Source organism: Notolepis coatsorum, assembly GCF_963971535.1.
Source record: "Notolepis coatsorum genome assembly, chromosome: 11".
Taxonomy (NCBI): domain Eukaryota; kingdom Metazoa; phylum Chordata; class Actinopteri; order Aulopiformes; family Paralepididae; genus Notolepis; species Notolepis coatsorum.
The window spans coordinates 118,157,131-118,179,886 of NC_140175.1; the positions used below are offsets into that span (position 1 = coordinate 118,157,131).

The 22,756-nt window shown below is 43.9% G+C and overlaps 1 long non-coding RNA gene across 1 annotated transcript; it reads left to right on the forward strand.

Annotated features, from left to right (window-relative positions):
- Positions 1-1,117: 1,117 nt before the first annotated feature.
- Positions 1,118-19,508, forward strand: LOC311237352. The gene is made up of 3 exons (XR_014620277.1): positions 1,118-2,014; positions 3,674-3,875; positions 17,258-19,508. It is a non-coding gene; the product is annotated as an uncharacterized lncRNA (long non-coding RNA).
- Positions 19,509-22,756: the final 3,248 nt, after the last annotated feature.

Here is a 22,756-nt window from a genome sequence, read left to right on the forward strand (position 1 = left end):
AGACTAGTCTAGGGAGGATCTGAAAAGATTTATCCAATGTTGGATCAGAACTGAGATGCCAATGTTTTTTTATAGTTTGCTTAAAAAGGTTGCCTAGAGGTGAGTATTGTGTAACACACTGTAGGTTGTGCAGAGGTAGTTTTGTTTCTTGTAGATTGTAAGCAATCGTCTTGGGTTTTATAGCCTACTTTCAAAGCTGCTTTTTCGACCATGTCCTGTGTGTACCCTCTGGTTTTAAACATCGTTTTTAAAGTATCTGTCTGTTCCTGAAAAACTCATCTGTACTACAGATCCTGTAGAACTGGCTGATAGGTAAACTGTTCTTAAAAAAAAGAATAATAATAATTAATCTCCAACCACGATGAAAGCAGCCTCTGGGTGTTTACCTGCTTTGTTGCTGATTGTTCTGGCGTCGAGTCTCCTCGCCCAGCCATGTCTCCGTCAAACATATGATGTTGCAGTCCCTCGTTTCTTGTTGGAATGAATCCTTGCTCTTAGCTCGCACAGTTTATTATCCAGAGAGTGTACATTGGCAAGCAGAATGCTGGGAGGCGGCGGGCTATTGGCTCGCTTTCTCAGTCTCATCAGGAGGCCGGCTCTGCATCCCTGCTTTCTGCATCTCTTTGACCTCGGCAGCACTGCGTTGAACGGGTCTGCTGCAGTTCGTATGAACAACGGATCTTTGTGTAAAAACTCCAGTTTTGTAGTGATCGTCAAATCTTGTATGTCCAGTAGTGCCTCTCTGTCATATCTATAAATGCTGGTCACCTTTTGTGTAAAAACATTACTAAAAAACAACATCATAACTAAAAGAGTTGCTAGGTCGATAAGGAGCGCACAACACATCTTACTTACTTATGTGGCGCCATCTTACTTACTGTCCAATGGAGAATGAACAGTCACCTCATGCTATCTGTCCAGTGGAGAATGAACCTCTGTAATTTCACTGTAAGGCACGGTTCCTCAGGTCTTAAAGCATAAATCTATACATAGCCTTAGACTGCCAGTTTATAAACCTCTCTTTATTTGAATGTTTCTTTCTCTCTCTGTTCCCCAGATCCATCCCCTGTCCTGCTGCCCGGCAACCAATAGAGACATGGAGGAATTAAGACGTCATTCCTGTGACCAGTGTGGGAAGAGCTTCAAGACAAAGCAAAACCTACAAATACACCACATGGTACACACAGGAGAGAGACCTTACTTCTGTGACCAGTGTGACATGAGCTTCAAGAGAAAGGCAGACCTTCAACGTCACCACATGGTACACACAGAAGAGAAACCTTACTGCTGTGGCCAGTGTGGGAAGACCTTCAAGACAAAGTCAGATCTTAAAAGTCACAACATGGTACACACAGGAGAAAAACCTTACTGCTGTGGCCAGTGTGGGGAGAGCTTCAAGAGAAAGTCAGAACTTAAACGTCACCACATAGTACACACAGGAGAGAAACCTTACTGCTGTGGCCAGTGTGGGAAGACCTTCAAGACAAAGTCACATCTTAAAAGTCACGACATGGTACACACAAGAGAAAAACCTTACTGCTGTGACCAGTGTGGGAAGACCTTCAAGACAATGTCAGATCTTAAAATACACCACATGATACACACAGGAGAGAAACCTTACTGCTGTGACCAGTGTGACATGAGCTTCAAGAGAAAGGCAGACCTTCAACGTCACCACATGGTACACAGAAAAGAGAAACCTTACTGCTGTGGCCAGTGTGGGAAGAGCTTCAGGAGACAGGCAAAACTTAAACGTCACCACATGGTACACACAGGAGTGAAACCTTACTGCTGTGACCAGTGTGGGAAGAGCTTCAAGAGAAAGGCACAACTTAAACACCACAGACGGCGGAGGCAGCCATGCAAGGTGCCAACCTGCTTAACGGGAGCAGTTAGGGGTTATATGTCTTGCTCAAGGGCACTTCGACACAATGCCCGGGACGAGCTGGAATCGAACCAGGAAGCTTCTGATTACCAGACGACCGCTCTACCTCCAGAACCACTGTTTATGCAGGTGATTATATCACTGTAATGATGTGTTTTGATCTAAATCAAGATCCGTGGTCCAAGGTATTAAGAATAGAAATCGGAATACTAATATTGAAATGAATATCCGAATGATTAGGAGACAATTCCTAAAGTTCAATAAGGTTGTCTATTATAATATGGATCAATACAGTTTGTGAAATTAAATGCTCTTTCGTTAGTAAAAGAGTGGGGAAGAAGGGTGGCGAAGAGGAGAGGATAAAGAGCAGAGGATATAAGAGACAGTAACACAGTAACAGTGTACATGTTTTATATCTCTCACAGACAAAGTCATATTACTTGATACATATTTAACATGTAAATTCTGATGTGTATGTTCTCATGATGCATCTACTGTGTCTCGACTATGTCCATATTAGTCCATAAGGTACATCTCCCTTCGCTGATTATATATCATAGGCCGTTTACATTACAGTGTCAGAAGCAGATACTGAGCAGAGACAGGAGCTATAGAGCGACTGAGAACATAGTGTACAGAATATGTTCATGTACGGATGTGTGAATAAGTTTTCCTCCTTACAATCACATTGTAGGAGTCATACAGTATCATATAAACATCAGTAGCTATTCTCTATATTTACTAACTGAAGTTATATCTGACTATTCTCTAGTATATATAGATGTTGAGTAGTCTCCTATGATATATCACATTCACACTCCAAGTGAGTTAGATTAACTTCACAACTGCAAATATACCCTACCTGCAGTATTTTAGCCTGGTATCACCCTCAGTACCTGCAGTATTTTAGCCTGTTATCACCCTCAGTACCTGCAGTATTTTAGCCTGGTATCACCCTCAGTACCTGCAGTATTTTAGCCTGGTATCACCCTCACTACCTGCAGTATTTTAGCCTGGTATCACCCTCACTACCTGCAGTATTTTAGCCTGGTATCACCCTCAGTACCTGCAGTATTTTAGCCTGGTATCACCCTCAGTACCTGCAGTATTTTAGCCTGGTATCACCCTCACTACCTGCAGTATTTTAGCCTGGTATCACCCTCAGTACCTGCAGTATTTTAGCCTGGTATCACCCTCAGTACCTGCAGTATTTTAGCCTGGTATCACCCTCAGTACCTGCAGTATTTTTGCCTCGTATCGCCCTCAGTACCTGCAGTATTTTAGCCTGGTATCACCCTCAGTACCTGCAGTATTTTAGCCTGGTATCACACTCAGTACCTGCAGTATTTTAGCCTGGTATCACCCTCAGTACCTGCAGTATTTTTGCCTCGTATTGCCTTCAGTACCTGCAGTATTTTAGCCTGGTATCACCCTCAGTACCTGCAGTATTTTAGCCTGGTATCACCCTCAGTACCTGCAGTATTTTAGCCTGGTATCACCCTCAGTACCTGCAGTATTTTAGCCTGGTATCACCCTCAGTACCTGCAGTATTTAAGCCTGGTATCACCCTCAGTACCTGCAGTATTTTAGCCTGGTATCACCCTCGGTACCTGCAGTATTTTAGCCTGGTATCACCCTCAGTACCTGCAGTATTTTAGCCTGGTATCACCTTCAGTACTGGCATCAGTATCTGTGTATCCACATCAGTATGCATGGGACATGTGAATCAGAGATATGAGCCTATAACTTACTGAATCTTCTAAACATGCACTCTTTAACTCTTCACAGTGTGAAAGTGCGGTCAAGACTGAAGCTTCACTTAAAGAGCAAGGGTTGGAACATGAAGATCTGCAACGTGAACAATCCATAGATCAAGACTCCACCTCAAAACTAGCAGCGGCGTCTCCCTCCACTGACAGAGGTGTTCGACTCTCTAGACGGGTTCCTAAAGGCCAAGAACATCAATTATGCGCATTGTCCCTTAACAATTGTATGTATTGAGCTGTACTGTACTGTACCCATTCTGCAATCTGTTAATAAAGTTTTCAATCAATCAATCAAAACCAAATCAACACAATCTGGACGGGGGTGGGGTAATATTGATGAGGCTTGACAACAGAAGTTCAAACATAACTTTATATTTATTGGTTATTCGTTTCTTCATATCGGCATCACCGTGTGTTCAACTTCCTGTGTTGACACTAGAGTGTGACATCATCACCTACGTCGGCTTATATGCTCAAAACGCAAACCTACAAAACCCGGGGGGGGGGGGGGGGGGCTGGCTCTCTTGCGCTCTCTCTCTCTCTCTCTCTCTCTCTCTCTCTCTCTCTCTCTCACTCTCTACATTCAATGATTTAAAGTGCCAAATGTTAGTTTAAATACTAACTGGATAGTTGATGATATAAACATTTAATTTCATTATCTGAAATATTCTAAAATCATTAAGTCTGCTATAAGCCATTATCCCTTTGTGTGTGATTATTATTATTATTATTTTTATATATATATACATAGTGTGTGTGTGTTTGGCTAAAGTGGATAGAAAACACAGTTTTGGCACCCAAGAGTTTTTATATAAATAGTCTTAGATGTAAATAATTTTTTTTATTAGTGTGTCAGTAGACTACTCTTAGTACATTTTCATTAAATTATTTTTTTTGGTTTAATAATGTAAACATATGTTGCAGGGACTTATTATAATCATCATATTGGCGTGACTGTATGCATCAACGGGTTAAATCAAGCATTTTTAAGTGCTTTAGAGGAAATGTCAAAATATCGATATATGTATCCGATTGTGATATGGCCAAAAAAACATCGCAATATCATTTAGAGGCCATATCGCCCAGCTCTACCCCCTTTTCTCACGAATGGAACTAGTGTCGTGGAGTCCGCTTTGAGCGTTTCCAGGGTTAGCAGCTAACTCTAGTTAGCTTAGCCTAGTTTTGTGGGATAACTTAGTTAGCAACTAACGTTAGCCCATTGCTCGCGTCAATTAAATTGCATGTCATTTAAGATCCGCGCTGGTCTGTGTCTATAATGAAATGAGAGGAAAGCTCTGCGCTAAAGCAAGTCTCATCTCAGCCGCGACGTGACAACATATACTTGATGTTCACGATATAGTAATTTACTACATCATGTAGAACAAGCCGTGATACATCGAGTATACTCGATATATCGCCCAGCCCTAAGCACAACGAGGCGGACAGTGCAGCGCCATCTTGTTGACATTCATCCTCAATGAATTGGGTCATAAAGGAGAAAAGAGCTGCAGACGTAGTACAAGAGTTTTACTGTTTTCATATTGATCATTTGTTTGTAATGTGTTTTTCAGATCAACATAAGCATAATATATCTAAATAACTTAGTTAGTTAACACCTTATTTCACATGTATGTGCACAGAGGTAACTACTAAGACAGACAGATATGACCAAATTGTGACGACCCTCCCCCACACTGTTTGCTTGCTCTGCGTGTTTAGGGAGTAGGGTATATCTGCAGAGCCGCAGAGCCCCGGCTTGTACTGTGTGTGAGGGCTTGTACTGTGTGTTGTTTCCGGTAAAACCCAGAAGTCAGTTTGTGCTGTTTATTTTTTTTTATTTCTCTTTCTCCGATTTTCTGTTTTTCTCCCCGTCCAATTTAGTCGCCGTGCCAATTCCCCCCCTCCCCTACCTGGTTGTTGTTCGCATGTTCTCCTACGAGTCGGTACAAGGGCGTCCCGAAGCCGACCGCACGCTTCCTCCGATGCGTGTGGCGACAGCCAGTGACGTCTTTTCACTTGGCAGCGAGGACTCTCATTGGTGAAGTGTAACGCGTGGGAGGGCACGCTATCTCCACCAAGTCCTGCCCCCGCTGAGCAAGCGCCGAGACCTGACCTGTAGGCGTCGCTGTCCACAACGCCAGATTCCCACTCGCCAGTTTCCCCACCCCCTAATACTGCCAATTGTATTAGTGTGAATGACCAGCCAAGCTGGTAGCAACGCCGAGAGCTGGGCTCGAACCCAGCATCTCCTGCGTTGGTGACGAGTGCAATCTCCGCTACACCACCTGACCACCATTGTGCTGTTTATTTTTAAACCTAACCTTAACCCTAACCTGCAACACGGAACACAGAAATGCAAATGCTGTCGAGTCCTCACTGCTTGTAAAAATAAACAGCACAAACTGACTACTTCTGGGTTTTACAGGAAACAACACAAGCCCCGACGCACAGTTGCACAAAGTACAAGCCCTCACACACAGTACAAGCCGGGCTCTGCAGATATATGCTATTGTGTTTAGGCGTGTTTGAGATTAGGCGTGTTTGAGATTGATTTCGACTTGCCTCGAAAGTAGACGAGAGTAGACGATTGCAGCCGGGGGAGGAGTCAGAACGTTGAACACTTCAGATTTGACGACAGCCTGCTCACCTAGTCTCGCATGGCAGATATCGCGTTCACGTTTGCATACACACCTGTCCAGCTCATTATAATGCGAGGGCCGTGTGCAAAATTAGATTAGATTCAAATGTATAGTCATCACACAGCACACTAGACTGTATTAATATACCATATTTATATACCATCTTGTTGCGCGCTCCTGCCCACCGCAGCGCACGCACACACAACACACACACTGCTGAATAATTCTGTTTTGCATCAATATATACTCGGGCATTAAAGCGTTCCGTCTTGAGACGGAATTCCGTCAATTTGATTCAGAGTTCCGTCAATTTGATTTGGAGTCTGACGGATTTCCCGTCAATTGGCTACCTGGTATAATATGATCTATGCATACAGATTGAAACTAAATTGAGCCAAATCGGAGGCGTCAAATATCATGAAAAAGGGCATTTTTTTCCTACCGCGGCTGCGCCAAGCAGAGTCATGGCGAGCAATAATGGCAGGACGCACGCAGCGACTCGAGAGAAATGTATAATAATCGCAAGATACATTCAGACTGTTGGATCTAAATAAATGGATTTATGGACACATTTATGCCCGGACCACAAAGCTTATTGAAGGGTTAGTGGAGGCGCGACGGCTCTACCGGAGTCCGTCAGCCTGTTATATGAAAATGTAATAATACTTAACACATTCATGGCCATTTGGATCCGTCTAATTTCTAAACAGACTTGCCTAGTCCGTGGGGCTGTTTGTAGAGCTAAATCTATACTTTATATTATTGCTATCTGTCCATTCTCATTGTCAATTGAGACCATAAACCGTCCCTTCAAAATGGCTTAAAGAAATAATTTTTTCATCAATACGTTCTCATTTTATAGCGTCTTGAATATAAGCGTTATAAGGGATTTCGGCTGGGATATTTCCTGGAACGCGAGATACAGGGCTAATAGCTACTAACGTTAAATCCAATGGCATTTTGGATATACAGAAGCTACAGTTAAAACTCAAACTGCATATGATCGGTATGATGGTCCACCACGAATGCATGAAAGGGGGGGGCGGGGGGCGTCGTTTCTGACTATTGATTACCAATAACCGCATTAGCCTCATTCGTTGATCGGGTGGATGGCTATCAAAAAAAGCCCTGATCAGCATGTCATTTATGTGAAAAATATCTTACAGTGGGCCGGTTGGATCCCCCAGAGCACTTCTCAGTTATCGATCGCCATCTGGTAGATCGATATGTCCATTGGTTGATGATATATTCCTTTACTGCATAGTGAATTCGGCGTAGCAAAAGGTATTCCAAGCTACTATGCTGCACATCCAGAATCCAGCTAACTGGAAACTCCATTGAAAGTAAAAAAAAAATAGTGCACCGTTCTGCCACAGGGCACACTGCATTATCGACAGCGCCCCTAAGAGGATCTGGCCGGTAATGCACTTTTCAGAATTCGATGTCACCGAGCAGTGCAGCTCGGTGACATTGAGTAGGTTAATGCAATGGAATAAAAGCCAAAACAACCTTGCCGGTCCTCAACCGTTGGATTCGAAACACAGATTTATACGTGGCCGGCCCCGAATGTGTTAATAGTAGAAACGCATGTCAGAAAACACGAGTCTTACGACAGTCGCCTTTTTTGCAGTCCTCGCGCGTCAATTCTCTCCTTGTTTACCGACGTCACATCCACCACCTGCTTGCACTAACGTTACGCATGCCTGCTATACCGATTAGCTAACGTTAGCATAATAACGTTAATGGAAGGAGTAAGCCGGCCACTAAAAAGAAAACCCACCGCGGTGTTCTCAGATGAAAAGGATGAGCGGCACCACCCAACAAAAGAAAGTTTCGAGAGGAATGGAAGTTTGAAGATAGCAGTGTTTCAAGAGACTGGCTAGGCTACAGTATGATGCGGGGGCTGTAGACAGTGGTGAGTTGTTAACTTGTTCGGTGTTCCGCAACTATGTCCAAAAGAAAAACAGAAACAACACATTTGTCATTGTCGTGTTTAGGCCTGCCACGATAACACATTTTGCTGGGCGATTAATTGCCCCCGAAAATATCGCGATAAGCGATATTATTGCGACCGGTTAGAGAATTTTTGAGAAATTTATTTCCCAAAACTTTTATTTTGAAGCCCACCGCTCCGTCTTTTCCGGTGTTTAAGACTTTTATTTTGAAGCCCACCGACCGGACCGGAAGTATTGTTGTGATTATCCTAGCCGACAACTTGTCTCGTCCGGTTGTGTTTTTTAGTTTTAACGTTAGCTACTAACGTTAGATGCAGCTACTACAGGCAATCAACGATGAGGAGGAAGCGTCAAAGCAGTATTATAATAGAATAGCTGTGGTGCGTAGGCACTGCAGCACGACTCGAAAACGACCGGTTATAATAAATTAATTCATGTTTAACTTGTCCCCGTCTCCAGTCCTTTGACTAGCCCCACCCGTTCATTGTAAACAATGATGCATGTAATTGTATTAACGTTATTCTGTGTTATTCTAACGTTACACTACAAATAACGCTACTTGGTTAAAAGGAGCAACACTATTGAGAAATGTAGTTAAGCTATGTGGTGTTGCCCCACGGAGCTCCTGTGCTGTGCTGTAGTAAAGCCAGCGGCCCGCCTCCCAACACGGACAGTGACTGACAAGGGGCACTGGTTCCGCCTCATTAAAACAAACGCGCAAATAGCAATTAATCGCGCCCGTCAAAATCATTGCATTCATTTAAATTATCGCGGCAATTAATCGATTTATTGCTTATCGCGGCAGGCCTAGTCGTGTTACTTCACAGTACAAATACGTGAGTCCTCTGCTGTGGTTGTGACGAGTATCCTTTATTAGCTTAACTCCGTAGCAACATCACACAGGTGTATCTGTAGACAGTCTCCTCCCCACTGTATATTCTCTCCCCACCGTATGTATCTTTTTTCTCCCACCCACCCCCCCCCTAATGTACAGTCTCCTCCCCATCATAATGTATATAATCTCTGTTAGGATCTATGGGTAACAGTACTGTATTATTTGCATATCCTATATGTCACAAATGTAACATTACTATATACCTGTAGTATGTCATGTATGTCCCTATGCTATAAATGTTGTGTATGTCATAAATGTCACTATGAATTGAGAATGGGGGACCCTGATGTAAACAAGACGAACGTCATTCTCTGGTCTGCATCCCCTTAACACTTTGATTGCCCAACCCGAGTTTTCTCGGGTTTACCCCCGCGGGTTGAATGCCCATAACGCCCATAATCGTTTTTTTTTTAATTAGCGATCTGAATTCATATTTCATCAACCGAGTCTACCGTTGGTAATTCAGCCACCCCAGGCGCTCAGATGTGAAAAAAGCGCCCCCTATCGTCTCCCAGATGGTAATTCACCCTTTTGGATTGGATTCAATGAAAATGCATGAGAAAAAAAAACCCGGACTCCACATTTTACTTCTCACGCATGTAACCGGAGTCGATCAGCTTCATGCTGGACTCTCAGGACAGCGTGGTTACTGTGTTTTACAGTACGTAGCATTGGATCAATAAAAGGATCGATTTTCGGAATGGCGATCAGGAATTGGAATAATCCATTTGGATACCATCTGATCTCCGGTAAGGAATCTATTTGACCAGTATTAGGATAATCAGACCTTTTTTCACGGAGATATAAGCGTTTCCCCTATAATGTGATATGGCTGTTTGACTGTAAGAGTGATCAGGAACAGAGAATCGATTTACAGCTTGCGGGACCAGCGTGCATACGTACACATATACTATCGATAATCTAGCGTTTATTTAAAAACGATTCATAAATAGGCCGAAAAATGACAACGTTCTAAAATATTACAGTAAAGGGCGATTATCATGGAATCTCTTCTTTTTTCCGTGAAAACGAGGGCTTTTCAAAATTATATCAAACGGAAATGAACCGATAAAAAAAACAATCCGCTTCGACAATGTTGACTGGAAATGGGTCATTGATAATGCGACGGGCAGATTAGACACATAGCCATAATTTAAAACATAGATTAGGCGATATTAACGTTAACATTGGAGTGGTGCTGGGCATTCAAGCACTAAATGAGCGCCCCCTGCTGGGCACTGAAAGTGTTAACAATTGTGTGTATTGAGCCGTACTGTATTGTACCCATTCTGCAATCTGTTAAATATTGATTGATTGTTATTAACAGATTGCAGAATGGGTACAATACAGTACAGCTCAATACACACAATTGTTAAGGGGATGCAGACCAGAGAAAGACTTTCGTCTTGTTTACATCAGGGTCCCCCATTTTCAATTCATCATAACATATATGACACACACGGCATACAGATAGACAGTACTGCTACATCTATACATTTAAGACATACCAGATTTACAAATACAGTACTGTTTGTGATACAAAAAGAGTCTAAAAAAGACATTTGACGTAGAAACTACATTGGAGGAGGTTGGGTAGGTGGGGTGGGGGGTGGGGACTGTACATTGGAGGTGGTTGGGTGGGGGGGGGGGGGGGGTAGGCGGGGGAGGGGGGGAAACTGTACAACTGTGTAAGCAAAACTGTACATTGGAATATCGACGAAACCATACTTGGTTCCAAGAAGAGGGTCTTGTGTATTATTGGGTTAGGACATTTACTGTACATTGGAGGGGATTGGGTTAGGACATTTACAGGGGCCAGTTTTGAATTGCAGTCTCCCATAGGTGCTCTTTGAGAGTGGTTTTGAAAGTGGGTAGTGATTCACATTCCTTTACAGCTTTGGGTAGGGCGTTCCACATTGATGTGGCATAATTGCGAAACGTGTTTAGTCCCTTGTTTGAGCCGAATCTGGGTTTAACATGATTTGTGGAGCTCCCTCTGGTGTTGTGGTCGTGGTATTCACTGACCTTTGGGAAGTATTTTGACATGTACATGGGTACCTTAGTCGTGTAGTGTATCTTGTAGACCAGGCACATTGCAAGTTGCTGTACTCTGTCGTCTACTCTAAGCCATTCTAGGTAGTCAAAGTGGGCAAGGGTGAGGTGGGATTTAGGAGTAAGGTCAAGTAGTAGTCTGACCAGTTTGTTTTGTGATGTTTGTAATCTTGTTTTTAGCGCCTTTGAGGTGCTTTGTTACCATGAGGTGCAAGCATAGTCGTAGTACCCTTGAATGAGTGCTCCTGCCAGAGTCTTCAGGGTATTCTTGTTTACCAGAGAGGAGATCCGGTACAAGAATCTAGTTCGTTGGTTGACTTTTTTTTATTACATTGGATGCCATTTTGTGACAGGAAAGATTTGCCTCTAGGATGGAACCTAGGTATGTAATTTCATCTTTCCTTGTGACAATATTGTCACCCACTGTAACTGAGAAGCCGTCGGTCTTGATGAGTTTGTTATTTGATCCGAAGAGAATGGACTCTGTTTTACCCAGGTGTAATGATAGTTTGTTATCAGCGAGCCAGATGCAGATTCTGCCGAGTTCTGAACTGAGGGTTTTTTTCAACCTGTAACTTGTTCTTGTCAAAGACCAGCAGGGCTGAGTCGTCCGCGAACAGGAACAAGTTGCAGTCACAAGCTGACAACATGTAATTTGCATAAATTAGGAACAGTAGCGGTCCTAGTATGCTTCTTTGTGGAACACCACAGCTCACTGGGAGGGGGGATAGGGTACCGTTTACCTCCACCATCTGTTCTCTCCCCTCCAGGTAGGATTGCATCCAGCTCACTGATTGACAAGCTATCAGAATGGAGTGATTTACAGTGTCGAAGGCCTTTTGTAGGTCCAGCATGACCATGCCACAGTATTTGCCCTCGTCCACCTCTTGTTTGATGTGGTCGTTCAAATAGAGAAGGCATGTGTCAGTGGAGTGGGATGTTCTGAAGCCAGATTCGAATTCGAAGATTAGATTTTTTTCCGCAAGGTACTTTTCGACCTGTTTGTATACTATTTTTTCCATGACTTTCGAGATGGAGGTAAGAATAGAAACAGGGCGGTAGTTGCCTGGGTCTAATTTGCTGCCCTTTTTGTGCAGGGGGGTTACTCGTGCAATTTTGAAGTCTTTGGGTTCGTGTCCCAAACATGATGCGACATGATGTGTTGAACTAGTCTCAGTGTGACGTCACTAAATGCTTCAGAGTGACATGATGTGTTGAACTAGTCTCAGTGTGACGTCACTAAATGCTTCAGAGTGACATGATGTGTTGAACTAGTCTCAGTGTGACGTCACTAAATGCTTCAGAGTGACACGATGTGTTGAACTAGTCTCATTGTGAGGTCACTAAATGCTTCAGAGCAGGGTTAGAAATTAACTTTTTTTTTTCATGGCTATTTTTGCCCCCCTTAATTGATTTTCTGTGGCTTTTTTTTGTATTTCGGGGGCACTGACTTTTTATGATAAACTAATTATAAAACATTTACCATATGCCATTTTGTGGCTGCGGCTGTCTTGGTGGCGCAAAGCGCTGTTTTTTTTTTTACAGTCTTCGTCCCTATGTTTGATAACGTAATGTTAATGTCTCCATAATATAGGGCTCTATGCTAACCTTTTTCCCAAGGAGCACATGTGCTTCTAAATAAAATTTAAATAAATAAAATCTAAATAAAAATGTAGGAGCACACAAATAAATTTAGGAGCACAGTGAAAATTGTTCAAGTAACAGAGTTTATTAACAAAATATTTATTACATGCATATTATACTGTGCGTATGCATAGGGCCAAACATCTGTGCAAATAGCACATACCACCAAAATCACACATTGGCCCATGCCTACTAGACGCAAAGGATATCGGTTGTCAAGCTGCTTTTGTATGTTGTAATGTTGTCACAATGCCAACATTTTGACTTTGATACAGATAGGAAAGGTAATGGAATATATTATTAGATGACAGAACATGGAACATTCATTTATTAAATAAATATTAGTAACCTATACATAATAAAAAAGACTACCGTAATTCCTCTAATAGTAACCCCGGCTTGTATTTGTTTCAACTGTAGCGGGTACCAGGCTTGTATTAGGAGGAGGCCTGTATAAGAGGGAGGCCTATATTTCAAATTTTCAAACGGATCATAATGAATAAATCAACATTTTGTGTCAGTTTGAACCCAGTAAAATGTACTGGGTTCATTTATTGAAACCAAGTACTGTATGAAATAGTAAACAGTGCAATTACAGGTGGTCACTGGTCATTTCAACGTTTTCAAAGTGAAATCAAGTAACTAGCTCAGTATGCAGCTCAGTATATTAGTAACCCGGCTTGTATTAGGAGGCCGGCTTATAATTGCTTAGCTCAAGAGCGCACCCGGCCATTAATAGAGACCCGGCTTGTATTTGAGACCCGGTTACTATTAGAGGAATTACGGTATGTCCCATTTGAAATCGAATTGAGCTGAATTCAATTAATTTGAACCATTTTCATATCCATTACGAGTCGAAATTATCCGCTCTCCGCAATGCATGTCGACTGGAGCGTGTCTGTCTGTGTGTGACTCAGCCTCTGCTTTGGTCCAATCACATTCCCCCACCCACAGTCTGCGAATCAGAAGCAGAGTAGGGCAGGTCTTCGCAGCACGCTTGGTTGTCTCTCAGCGACCTGCACTGCTCTCACCTGCGCAGTGTAGCGCATAATGTTTATATACATCTATGGTGTAGCGGGGCTCCGTCGTCTCGAGTCTATTACACTTTAGTAAGTAACTTACTCTCATGCTCGCACACACACGCACGCTCTCTCTCACGCTCGAGTCGCGCACACACACGTACGTACGTACGCTCTCCGCTCTCATTCCAACTCCGCTTCTCATGCTCGCTCGCACACACACACGCACACACACACACAAGCGAAAAAAGCACTACTGAGTTTGTAATCTCGTCTCGCACATTATGCGAGTAAATGATTTTTCCTGTTCGCACACATATTTTTTGGGGCAAATGCGAGTGAAATGCTTGCACTGTAGAGCATATATATAGTTATATATATAATTAGTAAACTGTCGGGGGCATTTTTTGCCCCCCTTAACTGATTTTCGAGGGCATTTGGTAAATTTGAGGGCATTTTGCCCCAAGCCCCCCTTAATTTCGAACCCTGCTTCAGAGTGAGATGATGTGTTGAACTAGTCTCAGTGTGACGTCACTAAGGGGGCTTTCTCACTGCCATTCGGGGTCGAATCAGCTCCGCTCCGTCCTCGCTCTGAACTTCCCCCCTCCCTCTCCCCCCTCTAGTTTGCGTACACACTGCAGTCTTGATGCGCTCCGGGTTTTGTTTACGGTTTGCGTTTTGAGCGTGTAAGCTTGCCGTAGGCGATGATGTCACGCTCTAACGTCAACACAGGAAGAGTTTAACACACGGTGGTGGAAACTGGATGCTTATAAAGAAACAAATAACCAATAAATATGAAGTTATATTTGAATCTCTGTTGTCAAGCCTTGTCAATATAACCCACCCCCTTTTCTCACGAATGGAACTGGTGTCGTGGAGTCCGCTTTGAGCGTTTTCCAGGGTTAATGCTAACGCTAAGCTAACGCTAGTTAGCTTAGCCTATTTATTACTAGTTAGCAGCTAACATTAGCCCATCGCTCGCGTCAATTATATTGCATGTCATTGATCTACCGGTCAATCACGGCCGACTGGTTGGGCACCACTGGTCTACAGAAATAAATACATTAGAACAAGAAACCAATGTATAGTAGACATAGCAATGGCAAAAAAAAATCCAGGCCTAATGCGAGCCAGGGAAGTCTTGTGCTTGTAACGTGGCTTCATGTTTTCATCCACTGAGCCGTGAGGCTCAACATGCTTGTTTGGTTGAGGTCTGAACTCGCCAAATTGCCCATAAATATTGTTTTTGTGGGTATTGTCCAGTTGTTGCTGTATGTTTTTATCTGCCCAAAATTCAAGCAAGCATGCACCACACCCCCCGCTCCCACTGGCGCACACCCGAAACCACCTATTCCAGCTGTCCAGGTTTGGAGCGAATCAGTGTCCCCGGTGACGGGGGGAGCGTTCTCAGTAGGACGATCACACCCTATTTTGATGCGATCGCGCTGTGATTCGACCCCGAATGGTTAGTGAGAAAGCCCCCTAAATGCTTCAGAGTGACATGATGTGTTGAACTAGTCTCAGTGTGATGTCACTAAATGGTTCAGAGGAGAAAAAGTGGATACAAAAAATATATATATATATTAGGGGTGGAATGGTATGCATTCGAACCGTACACCGTTCGGCACAACCTTCATTTGGCACAGAGCTGGGAGAGGTGGCGTGCCGGGTGCTCAGCTGGCAGCAGGTGCTAGTCAGTTTGTGGAAAGGCAAGCGCAATATATTATAAATCAATCTTCATTACGACTTTAAAAACATAGCCATTAACATTACATAGGCCTACACACATCATAATGTTAACGTTAGCATGGTTTGTACAACACAACGTTAGCCTGGTAGCCCGCCAGCTAATACAGCCAACCTGAAATGTTACTGTAGCTACTAGCTAGCAGAGGAGAAAATGGGAGTCTGAGAGGCGGGGTGTTGAAAGACAATGATAGGCGTTTATTCAACATCCAAGAAGGCTAACATACAACTGTGTTTACTAACTCCAACCGGGACTATTGCCGCTTTTCCACTGCATGTTATCAACTAGGGCTGAGCGATATAACGATAACGATAATTATCGTGATATATTTTAATAATCGATAGAGAAAAAAAAATATCAAAAGAAATATATCGAATTTAATTTTTTTTGTGACCTGCAACAGGGCAGTTTTAAAACCTGAGACCAAAAGCATGTTTTAGGTCCGGTAAAATACGACACTGATCGTGATCGGTACAAAAACATGTTTTAGGTTCGGTAAAATAGACCTTACCTTAGCCAGAAGGGACTCTAAAAAGAATAATCCCAGTGATCCCATCACGATTGCGATTACTCGTGTATATGTGTATATGGGAAACAATAGGTTTGAGGCGAGAAAATCTCAGAGCGATCGCTCTGTCCTGATTCCCTCTGAGGGGGAGGAGTACTTGCAGTGTGTGTGCGTGCTAAAATGGCCCCACACTAAACTATCCCAGTTCAAACGGTAGGCAATACTGCCACCTGGCGAGATTCGATCGTCATTGCAATTCCAACATAGGCAGCTGTGCCAGGGAGACCCAGGGAGCTCCGGCCGAGTGTTTAGAACCGGGATCAAAGGAAAAAGATCTAAGGATTGTTGTGGCAATTGAAATTCGTCTTAAACCTTGGTATGTGCATGAAATAATATGGCATCAGGATACAGAGTCTTCAGTGTCAAAAAGTGATTTATTATTATATTCTGCAGAATACAATGGTGACAAGTCCGAGGCAGAGCACGCAAAATGCTCTACCCGGAGTTGGACAATGAACAAACATTTTAATGCAGCTTATATAGGAGGAAAAGGGGCAAAGGATGACATGACAGTGTATCATCCAATAAGATACATGATAGTGTTATCATCCAATCAGATACATGCACGTTAAGGAGTTCTATTCAGGAAAAGCAGTGGTGTGATGTTTGGGTGATGTTTACACAAGGGGGAATACAGGGGGGGGGGGTACAAGTGGGCCATGTCATCTTGAGGACATGATGACATAAAGGTAGGGGACATGATAACACAAAGGTCGGGGTAGACAGAGGTGTACAGGAGTTGGGGCCAGTCAGCTAGTGCAAACAGTGGCTGTTTGCATAAGCGAACCTGTGAACTTGTTTTGGTACAGACACAGGGAGTTTCTGCTCTGAAATGAAATACATGATAAATGTAATATCATACATGATAAATGTAATATCATAGATAAATAATTTTCCCCTACAGGATCAAAACCTGAGAAAAGTCGTGTTTGGCGCTCACCGGTTGGTGACGAAACCCGACTTTTCTCGGGTTTGGCGGGGCAAAGAGTTAAGAATGTAGTGTGAAATAGTGGCCTGACCCTTTGTTAATTCAAAAGCGATGGTTACAACAAATTACATTTAAATTATTGTATGCCCTTCTTTCTAGACTCCATGGCCTTACAGCTGTTTATCTGTGAAGAGGAGGTTCCCCCTGAGCAGGAGGAGAGGAGCCCCAGTCTGGTCCAGGAGGAGCCAGAGCATCTACAGATTAAAGAGGAACAGGAGGAACTCTGGATCAGTCAGGAGGGAGAGCAGCTTCCTGTCTCTGTGAAGAGTGAACATGATGAAGAGAAACCTCAGTCCTCACAGCTCAGCCAAACCCAGGACACAGAGCCCCTCCAGATTAAAGAGGAACAGGAGGAACTGTGTCAAGATCTAGAGGAGGCTGATGGCTCCAAGATGACCTTACAACCTATGAAATGTGAAAATGAAGGTGAGAACACTCTGTCCTCACAACTCAGCCAAAACCGGGACCCAGAGCAGATTAAAGATGAACTAGATCAAGGGCTGGAAGAAGCTGATCTCTCCAAGATCACAGTAGACCCAGTGAAATGTGAAGATGGTCAAGAGAACGCTCTGTCCTTCCAGCCTCTTCAAACCCAAAGGGAGAAAAACAGAGAAGCATACTCTTTACCCAGCACCTCAACTGAACACATGAAAACAGAACCTGAAGGAGAGGACTGTAGAGTAGCAGAACTAGCCAGTAACTTAGATCCAGCTGGTGATTTAGAACCAACTAGAGATAGCCAGCCTCTCTCTTCAGACTGTTCTCTAACTGACACTGATGACAGTGATGATGACAGTTCTGGAGCTGAGACTGATGACTGTAATGATGACAGTTCTGGAGCTGAGACTGATGACTGTGATGAATGGAAGGAGAGTGCAGGTCCAGGTTTGATGGCAGTAAAACAAAAGAAGACACAGAAAATACAAACGTTGGCAGTAAAACAAAAGAAGACACAGAAAATACAAACGTTGTCTAACAGGCCTGGGTTCAGCAAGAAGAGAGATCTGAAGATACACATAAAAAATCATACCGGAGTGAAACTATTTAGTTGTTCAGTTTGTGAGAAAGGGTTCAGTATGAAGGGAGATATGAAGACACACATGAGAACTCATACTGGAGAGAAACCATTTAGCTGTTCAGTTTGTGGGAAAGGGTTCAGTCATCAAGCAAATCTGAAGACACACATGAGAACTCATACTGGAGAGAAACCATTTAGTTGTACAGTTTGTGGGAAAGGGTTCAATGATAAAGGAAATATGAAGAACCACACTAGAACTCATACAGGAGAGAAACCATTTAGTTGTTCCGTTTGTGGGAAAGGGTTCACGCTTAAACACATTTTGAAGACACACATGATAATTCATTCTGGAGAGAAACCATTTAGTTGTTCCGTTTGTGGGAAAGGGTTCAATGATAAAGGAAATATGAAGAATCACACTAGAACTCATACAGGAGAGAAACCATTTAGCTGTTCAGTTTGTGGGAAAGGGTTCAGTCAGCAAACAAATCTGAAGACACACATGATAACTCACACTGGAGAGAAACCCTTTAGCTGTTCCGTTTGTGGGAAAGGGTTCAGTAGGAAGCAAGATCTGAAGAGACACACTATAACTCATACAGGAAAGAAACCATTTAGTTGTTCCGTTTAAGCTGAGAGTAGACTTGAAAAGAATAAAGAGAACCGGTCCCCAAACACAGTTTGCAGTATATTAAATAGAAACCCCATGTACTTTTTTAGAAGAAGAACTCACACACATGCGAGATGGGCGACACACAGGAACACTCACACATGCACTGATGAAATGTCTCTCTGCACTTTTCCCATCCCGTCGTCCTTCCCCCCCCCCAAGGGCAGCCGGGAGCAGATAAGGGCTGTGGCGTGGGCCGCGCCCGGGGACCAATCCAAGTGCTCCTGTCCATCTTCGTCAGGGACGCGACAGCGTTAGCCATCTGTTCTGCATGTTTTTCCTTTGGGTTTATCTTATCTCGAGGGGAAACCCTTGCGAGCACGGGGAGAACATGCAAACTCCACACAGAAAGGCCCGGGAGATACCCCACCTGGGTACCTGGCAACGCGGCAACCTGGTCCCCAAGCAGGAATCGAACCCAGGACCTTCTAGCTTTGAGGCGACAGTGTTAACCACTACACCACCGTGCTGCCCAAGAATTCTGTTCCCATAATAAGCAGTATACTCAACAGGAACCCAATGTACTTATACTAAGTAGTATACCCAATAGGAATCCTTAGGACTTATTTTTGTTTTGTGACTGATTTCTGTTTATCTTCATTCATATCAAACAAAGATTCTGTACCTCCTTTTTTGATTGAGTCAATAAAATGTATCTCGTGCTTGTTTTGACTCATTCATTATGAGTGTTATAATTAAAAATGCTGTGTAGCCATTAGGACATGCTATTTTACTTAAGGTAAAAGTAGAATACTCTACAGAAAATAGTTGCTAAATGAAACAAAAAGGTCTGGGCCCTCATTTATCAAGTTTTCTCAGAAAATGTTCTATTTCCACAAGTAAGCACAGAATTTAGAATGTGTGCACGCACAAAAAAAACAGGATTTATCACACGTGCGTACACAGGTCCTACGTACACCTGTCATGATAAATATCACCTTGCTTCTACGCTGAGGCTCGTGCACACTTTCACGTATTTGCATACCAAAACCGCCCCGATTAACCATATACGGTAATGGAACACCCCCATGAAATGTGGAAAAATGGACTAAACCGAGGGAAGCGTGTTATGAGACAGGCTGACAGACGTGTACACGTACGGTGATGTCGGATATGATATCTATTAACCATTGCTGCCTGGGCAGCGCAAACACTAATAAAGACCGTGCTGGAATATGACTGCCTTTTTCCGTTTTGTTTGATTAATACCCAGGGATTAAAGTTCTCCTCAATTTTATCCCAAATCGCGACGGATTTTCCGTAAATTTTCTACCTGCTGCATATGATTTCTAGAGACATACAATCTATTTTGATGTCAGTATTGGGTAGCCTATATAAACAATAATACGAGAGCATATACAAGAACAATGAATCTCACTGCCATGTATGATGTAGCCTGCCTTTCAATACATGAACTTGAATTCCATCATGTTTGTGTGCGGGAGCTCACAAGGCTGTTGTCACAATGGGTGGTACAGTAATAACAGTCTACACAACATCACGATGGACCATGCCATGTAGCCTATGTTCTATTATGACATGATCTGTGACGACAAATGTTCTAGAATGTTTGATTAAGATATCATACTCTGACAGCATGCCTATGATCAATAAAAACGCGAACTTGAATCCCATCATCATATTTACATAGTCTGTCCACTATCTTTATTACTTTGTTATTCCCCCCCCCCATCTATGTAAAGCGACCTTGCATGGGTCTCTTGAAAGGCGCTATGTAAAATGAAGCTATTATTATTGTTGTTATTATTATTATCATGTCTGTGTGCTGAGCTCAGTGAAGTTTCAACGGAGCGAGGTAATCTATTCTAATCAACAAATTGAAGTAGAAAGCATTCCGTTGTGGCCAATCTTATTTGGAAACATGACACAAAATAATAGTATGTAGCTTTTTATTTGAAACAATATTTAATGGCGTTTGGAGGTGGGTGTTCTGCTTCTGCCCCCCGTGCCAAACAAGCAAGCCAACCTCTTGTTCCCGCATGAGCCCGTTATAATTACACTACTGTCGCTATTTTACAGTCCTCGATATCCTCGCGGACGGACCAGTATACCTTTATATCATATTCATATCATAGTTTACTCTATCAGCCTACCAGCATGTAATACGTTCTTTGTTAGAACTCAACTCGTTATTATTTTGTGCATAGATTGCAGAAATACGGGAACGTTTTGATTTAGGCTTTGACACAGAATACAAGTCATGATATCACCCACACGATATATGCTCTGTGTCCAGAGCATGTATGCTTTTCATTCATGTAAGACACATTTATTGCAAGGGTTTTGTATACACATACACTCAACAAATAACGTTAGGTTATGTATATAACCAAGTTCTGTGAGTTATGGTGCGCTCAGCACCAGTTGCATATATCTCGCTTCAGCATATATACACTGAATAAATTTCAAAATGTACCTTTAAATGCCAGCATTCATCTGGCCACACCCCCATCCGCTTACCTATATAAGCAGGGGTGGTGCCACACACTCATCTCCTTCCCAACAAATTTCACCACAATGAAAAATCAAGGGCCGCAGCGGCGTCCTGGTGCTGAGCGCACCATAACTCACAGAACTTGGTTATATACATAACCTTACGTTCTGTTTCGTTATGGCTTCGCTCAGCACCAGTTGCATAACAGGAGCTGAGCGGGAGCCATAGCCCGACAAATACACCCCGCTGAGGCCCCCCACAACCATCAGATCAGGGAGGACCGAGCCCCCCCGACCCCCCCTAATGGAGGGCACCCCCCCCTATTGGGGGCTTCACGGGAGGGCGACGGACCCGACCGTGCGAAAAGGCACTCAAGCAACTCAACGCACAGGGTGAGCAGACTGTGGCTTGACCCCACGACTACACACACGCACAACCCGCATGCCACCCGGGAACGAACGGAGGGAACAACCTCGTTACTGCCCCCAGAATCACGGGGTCAAGGGTAAACCCAACCCCGTGGCAAGGCCGTAGCAGCGGAGCGCAAAGGAAGACCCAGACCCACCAAAGGGACGACCCCCTGGAACGGGGGCCCGGAGAAGTCCATGATGCCAGCATCAAGACCCCACCAGGTGGGCACTTAGTGACCCCGCCCCCCACATCGCCAGCGTATTCGGACAAAGGCCCCTCAGCCGAGCGGGCCCTGTCCCCCCAATAGTACACCGCCTGGCACACTGACCCTGCAGAACAGGCAGTCAGCATGGCCGTAAGCACACAAAAAAGGTTAACCAACGGAAGCAGGCAGCGCACCGGGGAAAAACCAGGCAACAGGCTGTTAACCCTAGCCTGGAGACTGCGGACGAGACAGGCGCCAGAGGGGACAGCTGAACACAGCCGCCCCGGCGGAAGGGGCGTAAGCTGGCGGTGTTGCATGACCAAGCCTCCATTTAAAAAAAAAAACCCACCCAGAGGGGTTGAGGCAGAGAAGGCTGACACGATTGGCAGACGTCATGAACGTGCAGGGGCACCCTCAACCGGTGAACCCGGGAGTTGACACTGCTCCAACACACCAGGGAATCAACCACCTTGGTGTTACTCAATGCGGTGGTTGTTCCTATAACCCCTCAAGAAAAAACTCAAACACACCTGCGGGTATACACCGGCTATACCGCAGTACAAGTGTTTCAGTTTTTCAAAAAAGGGTTAACCCAGGCCTACGGGTCGACGAAACATTACTTCGGACCGGGCCCGGCGATACGGGAAGCACAGGGTCACCAGAGGAGGTCAAAGACCACCCCAACAGGCCCCTCTTCGCCATGCGTGAGAGAGGAGCGAAAAAGAATGGAGAACCAGCCCCAAGCACACCGTACTTGGCATTCCCAGGCGGTCTCCCAACCAAGTACTAACCAGGACCAACCTGTGTAGCGGCCGAGATCTGACGAGATCGAGCGTGTA